Genomic DNA, 9,465 nt, shown 5'->3' on the forward strand with positions numbered 1-9,465 from the left:
AGTAGCTTGATCCAGGTTTTCTATTGAAAAACACCTTTCAAATAACCCTATATGCTTTCCAGAAAATTCTACATCATTTCTGATCAACAATATGTCAACAACATATACTCATCAGAAATTCCATAGTGCTCCCACTCACTTCTTTGGAAATACAAGTTTCTCATGAACTTTGTATAAACCCAAAATCTTTGATCATCTTATCAAAGCACACATTCCAACTCTGAGATGCTTACTCCAGTCCTTAGAAGGATCGCTGGAGCCAGCATACCTTTTAGCATCCTTAGGATCGACAAAACTTTTCTGATTGTATCACATACAACCTTTCCTTACGAAAACTGGTAAGGAAACTCGTCTTGACATCCATCTGCCAGATTTCATAAATGCAGCTAATGCTAACATGATTCCGACGGACTTAAGCATCGCTACGGATGAGAAAATCTCATCGTAGTCAACTCCTTGAACTTGTGAAAAACTCTTCGCCACAAGTCGAGCTTCATAGACGGTGACATTACCGTCCATGTCCGTCTTCTTCTTAAAGATCCATTTATTTCAATGGCTTGCCGATCATCGGGCAAGTCCACCAAAGTCCATGCTTTGTTATGATACATGGATCCTATCTCGGATTTCATGGCTTCTAACCATTTGTCGGAATTTGGGCCCACCATCGCTTCTCCATAGCTCGTAGGTTCATTGTTGTCTAGCAACATGACCTTCAAGAGAGGATTACTGTGCCACTCTGAAGTGGTACGCATCCTTGTCACCCTACGAGGTACGGTAGTGACTTGATCCAAAACTTCATGATCACTATCATAAGCTTCTACTTCAATTGGTGTAGGTGCCACAGGAACAACTTCCTATGCCCTGCTACACACTAGTTGAAGTGACGGTTCAATAACCTCATCAAGTCTCCACCATCCTCCCACTCAATTCTTTGAGACAAACTTTTCCTCGAGAAAGGACCCGATTCAAGAAACAATCCCTATTGCTTTCGGATCTGAATTAGGAGGTATACCCAACTGTTTTGGGTGTCCTATGAAGATGCATTTTATCCGCTTTGGGTTCGAGCTTATCAACCTGAAACTTTTTCACATAAGCGTCGCAGCCCAAACCTTTAAGAAACGACAACTTAGGTTTCTCCAAACGGTGTCGTCTCAACAGAATTACGTGGTACCCTATTAAAGTGAGTGCGGTTGTCTCTAATGCCTAACCCATGAACGATAGTGGTAATTCGATAAGAGACATCAAGGTACGCACCATATCCAATAGGGTGCTACTTATGATGTTCGGACACACCATCACACTATGGTGTTCCAGGCGATATTAATTGTGAAACAATTTCCACAATGTCTTAATTGTGTGCCAAAACTCGTAACTCAGATATTCATCTCTATGATCATATCATAGACATTCTATCCTCTTGTCACGAAGATCTTAAACTTCACTCTGAAATTACTTGAACCATTCAATAATTCAGACTTGTGTTTCATCAAGTAAATATACTCAACATCTACTCGAATCATCTGTGAAGTAAGAACATAACGATATTCACTGCATGCCTCAGCACTCATTGGACTGCACACATCAAAATGTGTTACTTCCAACAAGTTGCTATCTAGTTCCATCTTACTGAAACGAGGCTTTTCAGTCATCTTGTCCATGTGGTATGATTTGCATATCTCAAGTGATTCAAAATCAAGTGAGTCTAAACGATCCATCTGCATGGAGTTTCTTCATGCGTATGCACCAATAGACATGGTTCGCATGTCTCAAACTTTTCAAAAATGAGTGAGTCCAAAGATCCATCAACATGGAGCTTCTTCATGCGTTTTATACCAATATGACTTACATGGCAGTGCCACAAGTAAGTGGTACTATCATTACTATCTTATAATTTTTGGCATGAAAATGTGTATCACTACGATCGAGATTCAATAAACCATTCCTTTAGGTGCAAGACCATTGAAGGTATTATTCAAATAAATAGAGTAACCATTATTCTCCTTAAATGAATAACCGTATTGCGATAGACATAATCCAATCATGTCTATGCTCAACGCAAACACCAAATGACAATTATTCAGGTTTAATACTAATCTTGATGGTAGAGGGAGCGTGCGATGTTTGATCACATCAAACTTGGAAACACTTCCAACACATATCGTCAGCTCACCTTTAGCTAGTCTCCGTTTATTCCGTAGCTCTTTTATTTCGAGTTACTAACACTTAGCAACCGAACCGGTATCTAATACCCTGGTGCTACTAGGAGTACTAGTAAAGTACACATTAACATAATGTATATCCAATATACTTCTATCGACCTTGCCAGCCTTCTCATCTACCAAGTATCTAGGGTAATTCCGCTCTAGTGACTATTCCCCTTATCACAGAAGCACTTAGTCTCGGGTTTGGGTTCAACCTTGGGTTTCTTCACTGGAGCAGCAGCTGATTTGCCGTTTCATGAAGTATCCCTTCTTGCCCTTGCCCTTCTTGAAACTAGTGGTTTCACCAACCATCAACAATTGATGCTCCTTCTTGATTTCTACTTTCGCGGTGTCAAACATCGTGAATACCTCAAGGATCATCATATCTATCCCTGATATGTTATAGTTCATCACGAAGCTCTAGCAGCTTGGTGGCAATGACTTTGGAGAAACATCACTATCTCATCTGGAAGATCAACTCCCACTCGATTCAAGTGATTGTTGCACTCAGACAATCTGATCACAAGCTCAACGATTGAGCTTTTCTCCCTTAGTTTGCAGGCTAAGAAAATCGTCGGAGGTCTCATACCTCTTGACGTGGGCACGAGCCTGAAATCCCAATTTCAGCCCTCGAAACATCTCATATGTTCCGCGACGTTTCGAAAACGTCTTTGGTGCCTCTACTCTAAACCATTTAACTGAACTATCACGTAGTTATCAAAACGTGTATGTCCGATGTTCGCAACATCCACAAACAACGTTTGGGGTTCAGCACACTGAGCGGTGCATTAAGGACATAAGCTTTCTACTGTCCGCATAATCGCTACTATCAACTTTCAACTATATTTTCTCTAGGAACATATCTAAACAGTGGAACTAAAGCGCGAGCTTACGACATAATTTGCAAAGATCTTTTGACTATGTTCAGGATAATTAAGTTCATCTTATGAACTCCCACTCAGATAGACATCCCTCTAGTCATCTAAGTGATTACATGATCCGAGTCAACTAGGCCGTGTCCGATCATCACGTGAGACGGACTAGTCATCATCGGTGAACATCTTCATGTTGATCGTATCTACTATACGACTCATGCTCGACCTTTCGGTCTCTTGTGTTCCGAGGCCATGTCTGTACATGCTAGGCTCGTCAAGTCAACCTAAGTGTTTCGCGTGTGTAAATCTGTCTTACACCCATTGTATGTGAACGTAAGAATCCATCACACCCGATCATCACGTGGTGCTTAGAAACGACGAACTTTCGCAACGGTGCACAGTTAGGGGGAACACTTTCTTGAAATTTTAATGAGGGATCATCTTATTTACTACCGTCGTTCTAAGCAAATAAGATGCATAAACATGATAAACATCACATGCAATCAAAAAGTGACATGATATGGCCAATATCATTTTGCTCCTTTTGATCTCCATCTTCGGGGCTCCATGATCATCATCGTCACCGGCATGACACCATGATCTCCATCATCATGATCTCCATCATCGTGTCTCCATGAAGTTGTCTCGCCAACTTATTACTTCTACTACTATGGCTACCGGTTAGCAATAAAGTAAAGTAATTACATGGCGTTGTTCAATGACACGCAGGTCATACAATAAATAAAGACAACTCCTATGGCTCCTGCCGGTTGTCATACTCATCGACATGCAAGTCGTGATTCCTATTACAAGAACATGATCAATCTCATACATCACATATATTCATCACATTCTTCTTGGCCATATCACATCACATAGCATACCCTGCAAAAACAAGTTAGACGTCCTCTAATTGTTGTTTGCATGTTTTACGTGGCTGCTATGGGTTTCTAGCAAGAACGTTTCTTACCTACGCAAAAACCACAACGTGATATGTCAATTGCTATTTACCCTTCATAAGGACCCTTTTCATCGAATCCATTCTGACTAAAGTGGGAGAGACTGGCACCCGCTAGCCACCTTATGCACCAAGTGCATGTCAGTCGGTGGAACCTGTCTCACGTAAGTGTACGTGTAAGGTCGGTTCGGGCCGCTTCATCCCACAATACCGTCGAAACAAGATTGGACTAGTAATGGTAAGCATATTGAACAAGATCAACGCCCACAACTACTTTGTGTTCTACTCGTGCAAAGAATCTACGCAATAGACCTAGCTCATGATGCCACTGTTGGGGAGCGTAGCAGAAATTCAAAATTTTCCTACGTGTCATCAAGATCTATCTAAGGAGAAACCAGCAACGAGGGGAAGATCACTAAGCGGAAGCGTTCAAGAGAACGGGGTTGAAGGAGTCGTACTCGTCGTGATCCAAATCATCGGAGATCCTAGTGCCGAACGGACGGCACCTCCGCGTTCAACACACGTACAGCCCGGTGACGTCTCCCATGCCTTGATCCAGCAAGGAGAGAGGGAGAGGTTGAGGAAGACTCCATCCAGCAGCAGCACAATGGCGTGGTGGTGATGGAGGAGCGTGGCAATCCTGCAGGGCTTCGCCAAGCACCGCGGGAGAGGAGGAGTACTTGGGAGAGGGGGAGGGCTGCGCCAGAACTTGTGGTGCGGCTGCCCTCCCACCCCCCACATATATATAGGGGCAAGGGAGAAGGGGGCCGGCCCCCTCAGATCCAATTTGAGGAGGGGGCGGCGGCCAAGGGGGGGAGGAGTGCCTCCCAAGTCAAGTGGAGGCCCTCCCCCTTAGGGTTTTCCCCTTCCCATGCGCATGGGCCTTGGGGGGGCTGGTGCCCCTGGCCCATTAAGGCTAGGGCGCCCCCCTACAGCCCATTCTACTGTATTGGACGTGGTGGAAAAATTTCCGGACCTCCGGACCCCTCCGGAATCCTCTCGAACCTTCTGGAAGCTTCCCGGTACAATACCGAAAAAACACGAACTTTTTCCGGAACCCGAACAACAACTTTCCATATATAAATCTTTACCTCCTGACCATTCCAGAACTCCTCGTGACGTCCGGGATCTCATCCGGGACTCCGAACAACATTCGGTAACCACATACAAACTTCCTTTATAACTCTAGCGTCATCGAACCTTAAGTGTGTAGACCCTACGGGTTCGGGAGACATGTAGACATGACCGAGACATTCTCCGGTCAATAACCAAAAGCAGCATCTGGATACCCATGTTGGCTCCCACATGTTCCACGATGATCTCATCGGATGAACCACGATGTCAAGCACTCAATCGATCCCGTATACAATTCCCTTTGTCTAGCGGTATTGTACTTGCCCGAGATTCGATCGTCGGTATCCTGATACATCGTTCAATCTCGTTACCGGCAAGTCTCTTTACTCGTTCCGTAACACATCATCCCGTGATCAACCCCTTGGTCACATTGTGCACATTATGATGATGTCCTACCGAGTGGGCCCAGAGATACCTCTCCGTTTACACGGAGTGACAAATCCCAGTCTCGATTCGTGCCAACCCAACAGACACTTTCGGAGATACCTGTAGTGTACCTTTATAGCCACCCAGTTACGTTGTGACATTTGGTACACCCAAAGCATTCCTACGGTATTCGGGAGTTGCACAATCTCATGGTCTAAGGAAATGATACTTGACATTAAAAGGCTTTAGCATACGAACTACGATATTTCTCCTAGGCTTAGGATTGGGTCTTGTCCATCACATCATTCTCCTAATGATGTGATCCCGTTATCAACGACATCCAATGTCCATGGTTAGGAAACCGTAACCATCTATTGATCAACGAGCTAGTCAACAAAGGCTTACTAGGGACATGGTGTTGTCTATATATCCACACATGTATCTGAGTTTCCTATCAATACAATTATAGCATGGATAATAAACGATTATCATGAACAAGGAAATATAATAATAATAACCAATTTATCATTGCCTCTAGGCCATATTTCCAACAATTACATCAACCAAGGTTTCATGTGTTTCCGAATTATTTTTTTTGGAATTAAAATGCCATGTCACTCCATGCATACGTATGCATGTGTCCATGTCATGAGACAAATAAGTTTGAAATTCCTTCTAGTTTACTGCACATGGAATTAACTCGCACAGAAGTACACACATATGATTTTTCAAATCGTTTTTGTTAGGCGTTGCATGTAGATGTAGTTCCAATTTGAATTATGGTCATTAAATGGCTATAAAATCACTTGAATGTCTTTAAAGGGTAAAATGACCCCTAGAATTTTCAAAACTTTCACATTACAGTTGTAGTAGTGCACGTTAGACATAGAAAAAAATTGAAGGCCGTAAGCGGAAGTTATCTCCCGTTCATCATCAAACATGCATTGTTCCCTCTCGGAACCACTAGCCTTCTTGTGAGTTGTTCCTATTTGTGAGGGGTGTGTGTCCAAACTTTCGTCAAACATGCCAATTTTTTACCACATCATCTTGGTGGCATGACATTACATCAACCAAGGTTTCATATGTTTCTGATTTATTTTAATTTTTGGAATTAAAATGCCATGTGACTCCATGCTTAATTGTGTCATAGCCATTCGACCAATATGTTCGAAAATTCCTTCCAATTTACTACACATGGAATTAAATCGCACAAAAGTACACGAAATATGAGTTTTCAAACCGGTATGGTTAGCTGTTGCATGTACATGTAGTTCAAACTTCAATTACGGTCATTAAATGGCTAGAAAATCACTTAAATATCTTAAAAGGTCAAATGACCCGTGAAATTTTCCAAAATTTCACATGACAGTTGTATTAGTACCACAAAATTTCTCGTTCATTTAAAACACCATTGGTTGCCACTTTACTCCAAATTCGTCTTTCACAGCTAATAAAAAATATCTACAACATCACACACAGTTGTTTTCTAGGAACCGTTTGCGATGAAAATATCTGGGTCTATTTAGGTCTCCCTCCTTAAGCTTCGCCGGCTTGTCTGCTCAAGTGCCGGCAACCCCCAAATCCATGAATCTGGATCCCCATTCCCGCACCCCCTTCTTGCAAAGATGACGCCGTGGAAACGCTTCGTGAAGGCCCGTACGATGGCCGCGTCCCCCCCCCCCCCCGAGTGCCACCGCCTGCGCCGACAGCACGGCCGCCTACACCGAGACTATCACCGCATCCGCATTGAGCAGGGCCGCTTCCGCTGGGAGGGCATCTGCGGCAGCCGATAGGGAAGCTGCAGCAGCCGAGACGGCTGTAGCTGCTGCTGTGACGGCGGCTACAAACACCGAGAGGGCTTGAGCCACCCTCTGTGTCGTCGATGTCGCCCTGGCCCGGGTCGAGGCCATCCACGCCAAGATCGAGGATGCACACGCCAAGATATTCCAGGCCACCTCGGACTCCAGCAAGGAACCCGCGTCTGAAAAGGCGGCGGTGGCCATGGAGCACCTGCTTCCTCATGAGGTCGCCGAGCGGGAGCTGGAGATGCAGGAGGCGACGGAGATCGAGGAGCGTCGGGAGGAGGAGCTGCGCGTGGCCAAGGTCGAGGTAGAGAAGAGTCTGTCCGTCGAGGAATTGGCGGTGGAGTACCTAGGCGAGCTCTCACGCGGCCACTACTACGAGTACTACAACCTTGATGGCGGTGCCGAGGACGAGGACGAGGACGCGGTCGACTTCAGCAGGTGGACGCGGAGTCCACCAACGGCGGCATGTCGCCAGGACAAGTCATCGACATCTCATCTCAAACTGGCGATGCATAGGTCGGTGCAACGGCGGATATGTTATTATGCGTACTTAGGCTTTGTTTTTAATGTTGGTCTTTTGTTAGAGCAATGTTTAGGTCAACTGGCTCCGTTTAATACTAAAATTGCTCGATTCAATAAGTGTGGTCTGTCTGCTGTACGCTCTTTTGTGTGCCCAAATTAGCAAGCGGTGTTAAATTATGCAATGACGTACCCGGGGAAATTTCCACCAAAATTTGAATTATCAAACCCATCCCATGCGCATAAACCAGAAGAATCGTTTGTGATGCACACAATCGTTCAAAGTGAATGGTCCGTCGGCACCGCGCGCAAAGTTTCCCTCCACATTTCCAAAATTTTGGCCTACCGCCAAAATATCTACCCCCGCCCCCCTTCCCCCCTTTCCCACCCCCTTTTCTCCCTGACCACACGTCACATTTCCCTTGTTTCCTCCTTCTTTCCTTCCTTGCTAAGCTATAGCCGCTTCCTCGCTCTCGCCGTCTCGCATCCTACCGCCGGGGTCGCCATGGTCTTCTCCAAAGACCTCTCCAGCGGTTCTTCCTCCGGCGACTACTCCTTCACCACCCGGGCATGCCTTTCTTCTCTCTCTTGGGCTATGACTTGGAATTAAGGATTTTTACCCAGCGGTCGATTTGAGTCATTTCTTCCTCTTGTAGATCCCTAGGACCATCAGTGGCAACGAATGGAGCGGGGTGGCTAAAGATCTATCTGCCCGTTGTCACCATCAATCTCCATTCGTGAAGATAGTTACATTTGATTCTGTGGATAGTGGGAGGAAGTTTCTGGCATGTGCTGAGAAGGTTAGACCCTCTTTCGTTGTTACAAATCATTTGTTAGATGTGATTCCGACACTGTCACAGTCCCAAGCCATTCATACCACACCTTCAACCAAACGCATCCTAAGACAGTGTCACGGTTTTACCTAGTATCTTAAATTGTTGCCATCTCATCAGCGGTGCCATTAGAAAATTATTTGGCACCGCTTCAGCAGTTTGTGCAGCCAACTTTGGTCCACACATCCGAGCAGCCAAGCAGTAAAATACTAAATCTTTATGGCATGAAGGAACTGGGCATCGGAGCAACTACGTGCTTTGGAGTCCGGGTCCCTGATTTTATTTCCACTACATAGGCTCACCAGTGCAGGGCACCGGTGCGAGATGTAGCAACACTTGTCTTTACCCCAGTTTTGGCATACATAGTGGACGGCCTTAGTGCTATTAGTTCTATGTTACTAAAATTGTGCATGTACACACCTGTTAGTATCAATTTGCTGTCATCCAAACGTTGTCGCTATGCTGTTGCAGTTATATTTACCTTCCTCATAAAATGTTCAATTTGTTATTTATTGTACATGAGTAAGAACTTGTAGCATCGTTGTAGTTAATTATAGCATCTGATGTTCCAGAATTTGGTTGTTGTCTCAGTACCAATTATTTCATTTGCACATTGATCTTTTTGAGAAGATATGTCATAATTAAAATGTTTCTTCAGTTATCGAAATAAGCATTGGTGATTTTATATGTTGCTATAAACCCATTTCCCCTACAATTGTTACTGATCTAGTTTTGAATATTATAGGATGAATGGAAGTGTTCTTACTTGGAGTG

Source organism: Triticum aestivum, chromosome 6B (assembly GCF_018294505.1).
Source record: "Triticum aestivum cultivar Chinese Spring chromosome 6B, IWGSC CS RefSeq v2.1, whole genome shotgun sequence".
Taxonomy (NCBI): domain Eukaryota; kingdom Viridiplantae; phylum Streptophyta; class Magnoliopsida; order Poales; family Poaceae; genus Triticum; species Triticum aestivum.